The sequence below is a fragment of the Alligator mississippiensis genome, chromosome 14, assembly GCF_030867095.1.
Source record: "Alligator mississippiensis isolate rAllMis1 chromosome 14, rAllMis1, whole genome shotgun sequence".
NCBI lineage: Eukaryota > Metazoa > Chordata > Crocodylia > Alligatoridae > Alligator > Alligator mississippiensis.
Genome location: NC_081837.1, coordinates 19,756,362 through 19,771,369, shown reverse-complemented (window position 1 = coordinate 19,771,369; position 15,008 = coordinate 19,756,362).

Genomic DNA, 15,008 nt, shown 5'->3' with positions numbered 1-15,008 from the left:
ACTTCCTGGTTCATGTCATAGTGCAGCCCCCTATATTATGGACATCACCTGCATCATCCACTTTAATGGCACTGGTTCTTGTTTGGCTGTACACAGCTATCCCAACTCACCCCCATACAGACCCAAGAAATAGACCAAGCTGGAGCTGGTCCAAGTTGAAGACTCCTTGCCTCTCCTGGACATGGACAGCAGCCATCCCCAGAAAGTAACATCCCAGATGCCACTAGTCAGCATCCCAGTGCTGGGAACTGTGCCCAGCAGTGGGAAGCGCTTCCCCCAGCCGGCCTCGGTTCCCCAGCACTGGGTCCCAGGCAGCAGAAGCAGCCTCCTGTGATCCAGCAGGCAAATTGGGGGCCCACCTGCACCCCTGGGAGGGCTGCGGGGGCTCTGCCAGACTCCTTCCGAGAGTGCAGGCCCCCGATCTGCCTGCTGGATCACAGGATGCTGCTCCTGCTTGTCAGCAGCTTGAGGTGCAGTTTCCTAGAAACCCCTGCACCTATGTCCTTGAAGCTTGGCAAGCTTCATGCCCTCAGAAGGGGCTACCACCCCTGCAAGTTTCATCAGAATCAGGCAAGAAATGACAAAGTTATAGGCTGTTTTGTGCTTCCTCATTATAGCCTATGGCAAAATGTCAAAACAGCGAAACCATTGCAAGGAAACGGAATGGAACAGTCCTTCTGAAATGAAATGAAACTCGAAACAAAACACTGTTCCATAGAAATGGAAGTCGAAGCAGAATGCTGCTGTTTTGCACAGCACTAACATGCATCACTACAGACTAACTAAATAAGAGCGGGGTGAGAGAGATCACATACAAGTCTGTTTTGCAGACTTGGCAGTAGGAGCAGACTAGTAGTGGTAGGAACAGTAAGTTATGGTAACAATGGAACTGATGGGCATTCACTCCTAGTCACTCCCACCCAGCTGACCACCCAGTCAGTGCTTTCTGCCATGATGGGGAAACCCTGGGAATTCCCAGACACTGGACCATTATAAATAGGGATTCAGTTTTCTATTTGCCATGGAAAAATCTGGAAAAACACCTATTTTCTCATTTTGAGGAGAAACGTGCATTTTCTTCTTTAAAGGAGCAAAACAGGAAATAGAAGGAGGAATGTGATCAAGCAAGGGGTGCTACATGTATGTGCTCATGCTCACATGCACATGGCAGCCAGCCAGCATGGAGAGCAGTTCCCACAGCTCCCCACAGGTAGGTTTGGGTGTGGAGGGATTAATGCCCTTGCCATGAGGGAGGGAGGGATTTGGGCAGTCCTGGAGGCGCTGCCCAGCCGGGTTGGTTTACATGGGGCCTGGGCCTTGGGGTGGAAATGCAGAGCCCCAGGACCCTGGGCAGGAAGTGGGACAGAGTTGCAGGTGGCAGCCTGACTCCCTCACCGCTGCACACGCCCCCAAGGGAAGGCATGGGGGGCACATGCTCCCCATATTTTTGCATGGAGTAGATATGAGTTGCCTGCTGTGGGCTCAGGGCTGCCCCGCCAGGGGGCCTCCATGGGAGAGAAGGTGGGACCCAGCATGGTGGCAAGGCAGAGTGGGGTAGTGAGGCTCTGCTTCCACTGGGACTTGTGCACTGCCATAGCAAGGTACCCCAGTCTGCCCAGCAGCAGCGGGGTGACAGCATGGAGTTGTGCCTGCTGCTGCTGCAGGGCAAGCAGGAGGCGTCGGGCTCCAGACAGTGGCACTAAGCCTCCCTACCCAGCCCACTCTACCCTCCCATGCTGGGTCTTCCCTGCTGTACCACAGAGGCCCCCGGGGGAAGGCAGCAGGGTGGGGCACCAGAATGGCAGGGCTGCTCAGCACCACAAAGTGGGGGGACAGCCACAGCTGGACCCATGTCCGAGTGAGCAAAGGGGACAGGGTGAGCTCTGATTATTCCATGGTAAAACCCCTCAAACGACCAAAACGCTGCCTTGCATCCATAGATGCTTCTCAAGCAAATCCCGGGACGTCATTCTCCCCTTGTACTCGGCCTTGGTGAGGCAGCAGCTGGAGCACTGCGTCCAGTTTTGGGCTCCACAATTCAAAAAGGATGTGGAAAAGCTTGAGAGAGTCCAGAGAAGAGCCACACGCATGATCAGAGGTCAGGGAAGCAGACCCTACGATGACAGGTTGAGAGCCATGGGGCTCTTTAGCATGGAAAAGCTCAGGCTCAGGGGTGACCTGATGGCCACCTATAAGTTTATCAGGGGTGACCACCAGTATCTGGGGGAACGTTTGTTCACCAGAGCTCCCCAAGTGATGACGACGAGGTCAAACGGTCATAAACTACTACAAGACCGTTTCAGGCTGGACATAAGGAAGAATTTCTTTACTGTCTGAGCCCCCAAGGTCTGGAACAGCCTGCCACCAGAGGTGGTTCAAGCACCTACATTGAACACCTTGAAGAGCAAACTGGATGCTTATCTTGCTGGGATCCTATGACCCCAGCTGACTTCCTGCCCTTTGGGCAGGGGGCTGGACTTGATGATCTTCCAAGGTCCCTTCCAGCCCTAATGTCTATGAAATCTATGAAATTCAGTGCCAAAATGTAAAGGTACTTAGAATCTATTTCCTTATAGTGGTTGAGGCACTGGTAGGCTTCCAAAGTACTTTAAAATTGTAAAGGGGTGTAGGTTGTAGCGGTGTTGGTCTAAGGACATAGGCAGACAAGGTTCCTTGGGTGAATTTGATATCTTTTATTAGACCAACCCAAATAGTTGGAGAATAGTTATTAAGCAAGCTTTCGGGTTCAAAAACCTTTTGTCAGGCTAAGGAAGTTTCAGCAGTTGGTGTGTGCTCTTCCTTGATGGAATGAAAAGTAAAGCAGCCAGGCGCTGGGCTGGGCAGGGGAGTCAGTTGCCAGGCAGATTATAATGTGTCAAAAATCCAATGTCTATATTTAGTCCATGATCTCTAGTATCCAGGAGGTTGATGAAATGGAGCTCACAGGCTCGTCTCTGGGAAGTGTTGTGTAAATTTCCCTTGAGGATCAGGACTGAGAGATTGGAGAGAGAGTGGCCCTCCCATGAGAAATGTGCCCCCACCGGTAATTGGGTGTTTCTGTCTTCGATAGATTTCCAGTGTGCATTCATTCTGGTGCGCAGTTGTTGTTTGGTCTCTCCTACGTATTTTCCATCAGGGCATTTGGTGCATTGGATGAGGTATATTACATTTCTGGAGGTGCAGCTGTAAGATCCTGGGATGCTGATGGCTTTGTTGTGGGTGTAGTAATAGCGGGGGTGGTGGAGATGTGTTGGCAGGTTTTGCATTTCTTGTCCTGGCACGGTCTGGATCCTTTTGGTGTGTTCTGGGCTTGAGGAAGTTTGCTTCTGGTGATGAGGTTGGCGAGGTTCGGTGCTTTTTTGAAGGCTAGGATGGGTGGCTCTGGGAAGATCTTTTTAAGAATAGGGTCTCTTTGTAGTATGGGTTGCAGTTGTTTGAGGATTTTTCATATAGGTTCAAGAGAGGGGTGATATGTCATAACCAGCGGTGTGCGATTTGTGGGGTGGGGCTGTACTGCAGCAGTTCTTCACGTGGTATCCGGGTGGCTCTTTCAAACGTGTGATCTGTCTCTCTGGAGGAGTGTCCTTGCTGGGTGAAAGCCTTTTTAAGATTGGTGAGGTGGCGATCCCAGGTGTTCTCTTCAGTACCAATGCGGTGGTATCTGAAGGCTTGGCTGTATATCACAGCTTTTTTGGTTTGTTTGGGGTGATTGCTGGTTCTGCGCAGATATGTATGTTGGTCTGTGGGTTTCTTGTATAACGTGGTCTGTATTTTATCATTCTGGATACTGATCATCGTGTCTAAAAAGGAGATGCTGGTGTTGGAGTATTCTAGAGAAAGTTGGATGGAGGGATGTTGATTGTTGAATTTCTGATGGAACTCAATCAGAGATTGTAGGTTTTCAGTCCAAATGATGAAGATGTCATCGATATATCTGAAGTATAGCAAGGGTTTGATGGGGCAGTTCTTGAGGAAGTCTTCTTCCAGGTGGCTCATAAAAAGGTTAGCATACTGTGGGGCCATTTTAGTGCCCATAGCTGTTCCCATCATCTGGAGGAAGTGTTGATTATTAAAAGTGCCATTGTTGTGTATGAGGATGAAGTGTATAAGGTCAGTAATATCTTTGGGTCTGTATTCTGAGTTGTAATCTTGTTCCTGTAGATATGTAAGGCAGGCTTGGATGCCATCCTGGTGTGGGATGTTGGTATATAGGCTGGTAACGTCCATGGTGGCTAGGAGTGTGTTGCTGGGAAGGTGGCCTATGTTTTTAAGTTTCTGTAGAAAGTCTGCAGTGTTTTGTACAAAACTTGCTCTGTGGGTGACGAGCGGTTTTAGGATTGATTCAACGAAACCTGATATTTCCTCAGTTAGGGTCCCATGGTTGGATATGATAGGTCTGCCAGGGTTCCCTTGTTTGTGGATTTTAAGAAGCATGTAAAAAGTCCCCGGGTTAGGTAGTGTGGGGATCAAGGTCTGTAGTTTCTCTTGTAGTCTTGATGGAAATGATTTGATGGTATTGTTGAGTTTTTTGGTGAAAAAGGATCTTCTTGTACTTCTTTCTAGTAGGTGGTGTCAGAGAGCTGTCTTTTGGATTCCTTTATGTAATCCTCAGAGTTTAGGATAACTATGGCTCTTCCTTTATCTGCTGGTTTTATTACTATTTGGTGGTTACATCTTAGAGATTCTATGGCCTTTTTCTCTGGTAGAGAGAGGTTGTTGTTGTGGCGTGTGTTGCCGATTATTTCATTATTCATTCTTTCCCTGAAGCAGTCAATGTAGCGGTCAAGGTTAGGGTTTCGTCTACTGTGAGGTGTCCAATCTGATGTTTTTTTGGACTTTTTGGCGTTGATCTTTTCCTGAATGTTGTCAGAGGTATATTTAAAATTGTAATTATGTCTATAAAACATTATGTTCAACTGAAACCTACATATATAGTGGTGTTTCATTGAAATAATGGAAAAACACAGATCTGGGGGAGTTTCATCAGAGAATTTGCAAATTTGAAACAGTTTGAGAAAACCAGGATCCCTGAATGAGGCATGCTGGAATTTGTGCTCTCACTGTCTACCTACTAATGGAGAAGCAGCAATGCTGTGGGACGATGCTTGGAAGAGTGATGTGTGTACACAATGGTGCCACAACTTATTTGATCCAGGACAAATACCAGGATAATCTGGACCACGTCAGATGCTACTTTTGTTCATGCCCTAGGTTTTTCCCAGGACAATGCTTTCCCTGCTCAGCCTTGGGTCCTTTCTTAATGACAGAGACCTTATTGACTAGGAGCTGAAGCCTTGTGGAGGTAACAGTTTGAGATTTCTCCATGGCAGGCACTTGATGTTCTGCTTCTTTCATACAACACCATAACCCCAACAGCTTTAAAAAGGAGATGTTTACTGGCAGAGCTGACCCTAGCGGGGTGCAGGGCCTGGGGTAAATCCAGTGCTGTAGCACTGCCCTGCATGCCCTGGACAGCACACAATCTTTAGCATGGGAGGGGGTTGAGTGGCTGGATGCGAAGCTGGCAGTGCGGGGAAATGGTGTGCGGTGGCGGCGCAGAGTGGGGCTAGGAGGGGCTGTGGCCACTGCACCCGGCTCTGTGGGGTCCCCCGAAGTGCAGGGCCTGGGATGGTTGCCCTGATTCCCCCTCCCACCCCCCCACCCCCCCGGGATGGCTCTGTTAACTGGTATAGTAAACTTCAGAGGCAGTACAGCAGGGTTCCCAGGTTCTTATAAACATAGAAAAGTAGAGAACATGTAGTTCAACCCCTTGCTTGAACCAGGATCATCCCTATCTAAGCCATTTTAGGTAAGTCTTTTCCTAAACTATTCTTGAAGACTTAAGAAACAACCCTCACACACAACTGTCAGGCATAATCATTCTTTCACCTATCCTAGGGAAAGCTGAGGGCAAGGGTACTGTAAGTGTCTTGTTACTACAAGGACAGAAAGTAGTTTCTTAAACAATTTTTAAGTTATCCAAGGAAGAGGATCATTCCCCCGATACAGAAGAAGGCCAAACCCCTCATATTCCATTCAATATGACCAAGGGCTAGAAGTCCTTTCTGATCCTAATTGTGATGATTGGTCTGACCCTGAGTACAGTAGCAAGAGTCTCAGAGCATCAACTTCAGCTCCAGAAGAAGCATCAGCACAACCAAGTCAAAACCCACAACCCAGGTTGTAGACAACACCCATTGCTTCTGAGGAAAGTGACATAAAAAATTAAGAAACTGACACCTGTAGCCAGACAAGAGAAAAAATCCTTCTTAACTCCATGTGGCAGCCAGAAACATGAGAAAACCAAACAAGTTCATTCTGCATTGCAACCTGCAGACTGCAACTACCCCCTCACCCCGCCAATATATCACACACCCAAACTCAGGAGTGGGCAAAATATGGCCCATGGACCAGATCCAACCTCCCAAGAGATGGTATCTGTTGCAGGGATGTGCAGAGAATGGATCATGGGTCTTTCCCGGGACCTGGACCCCAGGCCCAGGCTGTCACCATCCTATGGCCCTGGCCCTGGCTCTGAATGCCCGACCTGCTCCCAGATGCCACTCCCCACCTTCCCATAACCCCATCCCATCCTCCCAGCTGAGCACGCTCTGCCCGTGAGACTCCTAGGCCAGTCTGCATTGAGATGCTGCCCACCGGGTCTGTCTGGTACCCCTGGTGGTGGGTGCCAGACGAATAGCCCCAGGGCCTCATAGGATCAATTGGCATCTCCCGGACCCCAGACTCCCCCCTTCTGCTAGGCTGGACAGTGTGATGGGGGTCCAAGTCCTCACCCCCCCACCATGGCCCTCAGCAGCTCACCAAAACTCCTGAAGTGGCCCTCTAGCCCAAATAATGATCAGCCCTGCTCTAACTGGAAACTCATTTTTATCTTCCTATTCCATAAACGTATACTGTCTCCTTTTTCCCAGCCAATCTGGTTGTGGAGCTTTGCTTCATTCTCCTAGTGCTGAACATCATCTTCAGTTTTTATCTGCTCTGGATTGCAGAGACATTCTCGTGGTCCCAGAGAGATGTGTGTGTGGATCACCTGGGATTCCCTTCAGAACGTAATCCAGGCATTGCTACTCCTCAGCCGGCGCTCATCTAACCCTTCCTGAGCACTTCCTATGAAGGAGATTCTACAACATCACTAGGCAGTCTATTCCACTAGGAAGTATTTTCCTGATACACACTCTAAACCTAATTTGCTGCACTTTAAAGTCATGGCTACCTTCCCTACTCTCTGCACTGTGGGAGAAAGTTCTTCTCCCTCCTCTTTAGGGTAGCACTTCAAATATTTGAAGACTGTTATCATACCCCCACCTTACTCATCTTTTTCTGCAAGAAAAATATGCCCATTTCTTTCAGCTTCTCCTCATCTAAGTTGCCTTCCTTTTATCATTTGTGTTGCTCACCTTTAGCCCATCTCTCATTTCTCCCCATCCCTTTTAAATTGAAGTGGCCAGATCTCAGGGTAATTTTGAACTACTCACAGAGCTTTATGGTCAGAAGGCTCCAAATACTTTTAATGAATTACATGTTAGGGATTATTTTCCTGGTCTTAGAAGAAAATAACAAATATCTGAGTCTTCCCCTGGTAACTCAGCACTAACCCCATGCTCAGCTGAGCAGCGTTGAGACTCCCAAGGGATAGAGGTTTACAATTCTTACCCAGCCGTCCAAAGGACGGTGCTTCTCCATGGGAGGGATCGCTTTCAGAATGCCAGCTAAGTCACCGACTATGACCCACACTCAAAGCTGGAGAGCAGGCCCATAGGATCCATGCTGGCGTTTGGATTCTGTGTCTCATCTCCTTGTTTTAACACCTATACAATGCATGTCAACACTTTTGGTTGACATGCATTGTATAGGACGGACCACGTTCGGCTGCTATCCAGCCAAACTCAGGATGGCAGCCAAAGTCTTTCTTCGTCCTCTGGGCTCAGGTTACCTAAAGGACTGATAACATTGGCTCTTGGTCTTGATCGAGGTGGTGATCTTCCGAATGGGAGCATTTACTTTCTTTGAGGCCGGAGATGATATCTTTGTTCTTTAACTGATGAATCCGGCTGGGCTGAGGTGTTGGGTGCAGGGGAGAGGTTACTAGCACTTGCACCCTGATGCTCCTCACTTGCCTGAGTGAGGTCCTGAGGGTCTTTGTCCTTGGCCTCAGGGAAAGGCCCCAACCTTGGTTGGAATTCAGCTGCTTTGGGGTCCAATGGAGGTGATACCTTCTTGCAGTGCAAGGCGTGAGTTCACGTTTGGTGACCTTGGCAACGAACAGCAGTATTAGTTGTCAGAAGTACCTGGAAAGGTCCCTTCCATCTGGGTTGAAGTGCGTTTTTCTGTTGATGGACCTTTACATAGACTTAATCTCCTGGTTCGAGGTTGTGACAGGGAACATCCGGTGGTTGAGGTAAGGCTTCTTGGACCTGTGAATGAACAGACCTGGCATACTTCATTAATGCCTTGCAATAATTTAGTACAGTTTCATCAGTTAATTGTAGGTCTGTTTGGTGTGGGGCAACAGGTGGTGTGGCTGGCATCCTCATGGGTCGTGCCATGAGTATTTCATAAGGGGTTAGGCCATGTTTTCTGTTAACAGTGTTTCTAATGTCCATAAGAGCAATGGGCAGGGCATCAGGCCATTTGAGGCCTGTTTCAGCACAAATTTTCAAAATGCGCATTTTTAAATCAGAGTTCTTACGTTCTACAGCACCACTTGATTGTGGATGATAACTACCGTGTAGGTGTTGCTGTATGTTGAGTGCTTGGCAAATGTTTTTTACTATCTGTCCTGTGAAATGGGTGCCTCAGTTGCTATCTATTGTGAGGGGCAATCTAAATCTAGAGATTAATTCTTTGAGCAATTTCTTTGCTACAGTGATGGAATCAGCATGTACACGTGGGTAGGCTTCTACCCATCCAGAGAACACATCAATAATAACAAGAATGTACTCATAAGAACAGCACTTAGGTAGCTGCACAAAATCAATTTGCAGATTTAGAAACAGTCCCCGTGGAGGGGGATGGGCTGCGGGTGTCGTTTTTACCCGTTGCTCAATATTGTGAGCTAGACAGATGGGACAGGAGCTACAGTACTGTTGTGCCATGGAAGGAAAATTTGGGGCAAACCAATCTCTTTGTACTGTAGCAATCATTCCCCCTTTGCTCATATGGGCCACAGAGTGGGTTAAACGAGCAAGATGTGGCAAAAGCTCTCCAGGCACCACCAGGCGGCCATCCGGGGAGCGCCAGAGAGAGTCGGGGTGCAGTGAACATCCTGCACGCAGCCAGTCATCCTTTCCTTTTTTTAGGGCCTGTTTTTGAAGAAGGGCCAGACTTGAAAGGCTAGCCAAAGGAGACTGGTCTGCTGAAAAACAAACAAGACCAGAGTTAGGAGCCTGTGGGCCAGAAAGGGCCGCGTTTCTGGCAGAACGGTCTGCCCGATCATTTTCTCGTGTGACATCATCAAAGGGTTTCTCATGAGCTTTACATTTAACAATAGCAATAGCAGAAGGCAGTTGAACAGCTTCTAAGAGCACTTTTACATAACAACCATGACTGATTTGGGTCCCTGATGAAGTGAGGAACCCTCTTTGTTTCCAGATTTGTCCAAAATCATGAACAACACCAAAAGCACACTTAGAGTCAGTATAAATGGTTGTGGTTTGATTTTTTGCAAGAATGCAAGCTCGTGTTAAAGCAATGAGTTCAGCAACTTGAGCAGAACGAGCTTGGGGTAAAGAATAGGCTTCTAAAACAGCATACTGACTGCATACTGCATATCCCCCAACTAATTTGCCTGCATAATTTTTAAGACCAGAACCATCAACAAACAAAACAAGGTCAGAGTTTGGGATAGGCATGTCCTTGAGGTCAGTTCGAGGGGTTAACAATTGAGTTGTGACAGACAGGCAATCATGAGGCTCACCATCATAGGCGATTGGCAGAAGTGAGGCAGGATTCAGAATTGAACAGCGATTTAAGGTTACATTTGCAGCTGACAGTAGAAGTTTTCATATTTAGTAAGACGGGAATCGGAAATGTGCTTAGTTTTTCTCTAAATAGTGTACTTTAGAATTACAGAGCTGCAATTTAGATTTTGAGGCCCTGTGGCTTTTTTTTTTTTTTTTTTTTTTTTTGAGCTAAAGCTGTGAGGAGTGTCAAAGTATCTTGCTTAGAGGCCTCTAAAGTGGGTGAGGCCAACAACAGATCATCATTATACTGAACAAGGGTGGACCCCACCTTTGAACATGATAGGATCCAAATCCTTCTTCAGGATCTGGGAAAACAGAGTGGGGGACTCTGCATATCCCTGAGGGAGTCTTGTCCAGGTATATTGGAATCCCTGATAAGTAAATGCAAACAGATACTGGCTATCCTCATGAACGGGGATAGAGGAAAAGGAGAACAAAGGTCCACTACTGTGAAATATGTAGCATCTGAAGGGATACAGGAAAGAAAAGTGGTGGGGTTAGGGACCACGGGGAAAAGCAGGTAAAACAGCAGCATTTACAGCTCGATGGTCTTGCACAAAGCGATTGTCATAACCCAAAGGTATGATTTTGTGTGTGCTTCGGCACTAGAATTATCCCCGTTAAATTACAGCTTCATTGCGCGGTAGAGTTTTGCTGCATAGAGAACCCACGTGCAAGAGAAAAGTTCCCGCCAATTTGCAACTCTATTTGCGGGGTGCATTTCTCAAGTTGCAACAGAAATGCACGGTGCAAAGGAGTTCCCGCCACCCGTATGCAAGTTTGTTCCCCGCTATTGGCTAGTTCTAAAATTATTCCCACGTGGTGGCTAGCGATTGGGCCGCTAGCCCTATAAGAGGCTTGAGCGGTTTCCGCCCAAACCGAGGAGGACTCCACACCGATCTCGTGGGGACTCTGGGTACACGGCAGGGCAATAGAAACCTTGTGTGAGATTCAGAGGAGTCTGGTGGCCTGATCCACTGCCCACCTCTTCCCATCTTCGAACGATAAAATTTTATAAGACGTATCTACAAGTTTCCATTTCGGTGGTGCGCTTGTCCAAGGCATCCGGAGCTCTGTTTACGTGGAGCCTAGCAAACTCCACATGATTGTTCGTGTCGTGTTGTCTTTAACCGCAACTCAAGCAAGTTTTCCAGCCTGCACCGCGACCATCTCCGGTGTAAGTAAACAATCTTCAAATCTACCATTACGCGTCTGTGCCTAATCCTAGCTCGTCGCCCGTCCTCTCCAACCCGACATGCCCGGGCTGCTGGCAACAGCCCGCGTGCAGCATGAAAAGGGCCCGGATCACAGCCGGCCCGCACAGCGATAAGTATCTTTACCAGGTTTCTTGACAGGTAGGATAGGTGTGTTACAAGGGGAGCATGTTGGGACAATAATCCCTTGCTCAAGGTGTGAGGAAATGACAGGCTTGATCCTTTCCTCAGCTTCCTTTGAGATGAGGTACTGTGGGACACGAGGAAGTGGCTTGGCAGGGTTCAGGGTGATACGCACTGGTTCAGCACTTAGCATGTGCCCCACTTCATTCGCATGGGTGGACCACAGCTGTGGAGGTACTCGTGCCAACAGTTCCTCTTGCAAGTAGGAAGTGTCAGGATCAGAGTACTCCTGGGTTAGCAAAGCCACAAGCTCGGTTTCCCTCTGTTCTGGTACCTCAAGGTAAACACCATCTGGGCTACAATAAATCACGCATCCCAGTTTACACAGCAAATCCTTTCCAAGAAGGTTGACAGGTGCACAAGGGCTAAGAAGGAAGGCATGATTTTCAGACAAAGGGCCAATAGAGATGGAGACAGGTTCAGAGACGGGATGTGGGATAGGCTGTCCGCCTATACCGACAGCATTTACAGATTCAGGGGAATGAGGTAGGAAAGGAAATTCAGTAGCCTTTAGCATGGAGCGGGAAGCTTCAGTATCAACAAGACGGGAGACAGGTTTACCAGAAATAAGGCATTCAACAAAGGGACCAGATTGGTCAGTAGCAAGCAAAGGAGCGATGATGTCACTGTCCCTCAGGCTGTCCTATTCAACACTGGGAAAACTGACAGGAAGAGGAGGTGGGGGCTGGGGGCTGGGTCCTTGGCCGGGGCGGTTGGGGCATTCTGATTTCCAATGTCCTTCTTGCTTGCAATAATGACATTGGTTCCCATAGCCTGGGTTTTGTGGGCCTGAGGATCTAGCTCTTCCCCTGAATCTACTGGGGCCTCTCCTTCCCCGTCCTCGTCCCCTTCCTCTACCTGGACCCTGCAACTGAGAAATCTGTAAGGCCATTAACTTAAACTCAGCATTGTCTTTGAACCATTCCAATTTGTTATGAAAATGGTTAGCTGCAGCAAGGACTTCAGTCAAATCTTTAGTTTCCCAGCCAATAATAACTGTTTGAATTTTCTCAGCAATTTTAGGGTTAAGTCCCTGGACGAATGCTGCCACTATTGCTTGTTTAGCATTTTCGACTGGGTCATCCAGTCCTGAATATCGTTCAAATGCCTGTTTGAGGAGTTCCAAATAGTCACTGGGGTGTTCATTTTTGTTTTGTTTACAGGTATTTATTTTGGTTCAGTCTGCCTTTTTTGGGCAAATTGTGAGAACTGCCCGAACCAAAGCATTTCTCTTGTCAATAAAGTCTTGGCCAGTCCCTGGGTTTTGATCTGGCCAAGTACTGGCAGCGTACAGACTCAGCATAGTTTCCTTGGGCAAAATGGATCGCATGAGCTGATTAATGTCAGCCCATGTTGGATTATAACAATTTATAACAGTCTGCAATTCTTCCTGAAATTTTTCTGGGTCTTCCCTGATTTTGGGGAATTTTTGAGTTAAATTGTAGAGATCACCTGAAGTCCAGGGTGCATGCATGGTTACTATATTTTGTCCATTGGTGCCAATGCCTGGCATTTGTCTTAGGGGGAGAATTTGTACATCCCGGGATCTAAGATTAATGGCAGATCTTTCCGTGCCTATTCTCATTCTTCTAAATACACCTGTGGTGGGTTGTGACCCAGGAGTAAATTGCCACACTGGTGATGATTGAGTGGCAGGTATGGTGGATGAGTTTGGACTATTAAGCTCCGTAGATGAGTTTACCAAAGGAGCTTCAGCTAATGGGTTACTAGCCTGGGCTGCAGCCTGATGTTGAACCGGTTGTTGCTGATGTGGGAGTTTCAGGAGAGCAGGGTTCGAACAAAAGTTAAGGATATTCTTTGCTGGCTTTGGCAGTGGGGGCACCCCTGGCAATGCTGGATACATTGGTGCGGTGGCTGGCGTGTAATTTGGGGGAGCAGCCAATTTTTCCCGAACAGCTTTTAACTGCTGTTTTAATTTTTTTTGAGAGTCTTTTAGACTTTTAGTTTGAGATTTTGTTCGCCTTTTGGACATCTCATCATACTAATAAAAGAACACGTCCCACTGGTTTTATGGTGTTTTGGATTCACGCCAGGTTTCAACCTTGGCCAGTTTGCTGCAGGGATTGATGTCCCTCACACAGCTTCATCCCACTCAAAAACCCAGAAAGCAGAGGGAGAGAACAGAGGTCTCAAGCCCTGAGAGATTTTCTCTTGCTGTTCCTGAGGCTTGTCCTGCACATTGCTTCAGTTTGCTTCATCGGTGAAGAGCATGGGTGCCCCCCCGCCGCCCCCCGCCCATGGGTATCAGGCTTTCCTGGCTCCCAAATCAGCATTCAGACTTCAGCACCCCAGGAACAAGAAGAGGGATCAGGCCAAGTGGCCGCAACTTTAAATAACTTTTCTGACCTCATCCAGGGCCCCAGCCAGAAAGCAGCTTCATTGCACCACCGTTAATGCCATCCAAGGCGGTCGGCCCTCCAGGACTTGGCCAGAGTCACTGAGCTGGGTTCTAAATAGAGCGGGTCAGAGCATGTGCATAGGCACCCAGTGGGTGACACTCCCAAACAGCGAGGAGGCTTTTGTCGGCTGGGTAAAGCTGTAGAGGTGGCTGGAATTGTTTCTAGTGAATCCCCTTGGTTTAATGGCACAATCTCACCTGAGTTGATGGAGCAGAGATGGAGCCATTCCTGTGGGAGCAGGTTTTGGAAACTGCTTTACCAGTTACAACCCCCCTGAGGGAAACAGCCTGGGGAACGTGCTGTGCCCACAGAGGCGTTCCCTAGGAAGGACTGACATCTGGCTGTGCCCGCTCTTTACTGCTGGCTTACTCCTTCTCTCCTTACAGAGCAAACAGAACCGACTGTCTCTGGCTTTGCTTCAGTGTATTATGTGTGATTTACTTGTGTTCTGTGTTTGACTGATGCTGAGTTTTGCTGGAGCCACAAAACCCTTGGAAGACTGTCTGACTACCTGGGTTTCCTTTTTTCAGACTCTGGCAAAACAAGAGCCTGCTTCCAAAGATGGCCAGGCCACTCCATCAACTCCTTCCCAGGTATCCCGGCCGCCCTTTCAGGCGACAGCTGCCTGCTGCTCTCACTTAGTCGGCAGAATCTCTTTCTGCCCGTGGGGACTGCTTGTCTCCAGGCGTACGGAGAATCCATAGTGTGGCGAGCTCCCTTTTTAACTATGCCCCTCCTTTCAGGGTGCGATGCACAATCCCTTATTTGTGGGCATCATCTGATTTTTAGCCCCTACCTGGGCTGTTCTCTTCCTTAGCATTTATACTGGTCTTCTGGGAATGTTGCCTGGAAAGGAAGCTGAGCAGCAGGTGTCTGGGGATATGGAGACCTTGAACTAGAGGAGATGCTACTTCCTCTGAGGGAAATAATCCCATTTCTGTTCAGCTGTGAAGTGAAATCTCACCCCTGTGACCATGGCAAGTGTCTGAGGATTTGGTTTTTCAGGCAGTAGCCAAGGCAAGCTAAGAAGGCAACGAATGTTTTGCTTGAAGGAGGCAGACAAGGTTCCTTGAGTGAATTTGATATCTTTTATTAGACCAACCCAAATAGTTGGAGAATAGTTATTAAGCAAGCTTTCAAGTTCAAAAACCCTTCGTCAGGCTAAGGAAGTTTCAGCAGTTGGTGTGTACTTGAAGCATTTCATTTGA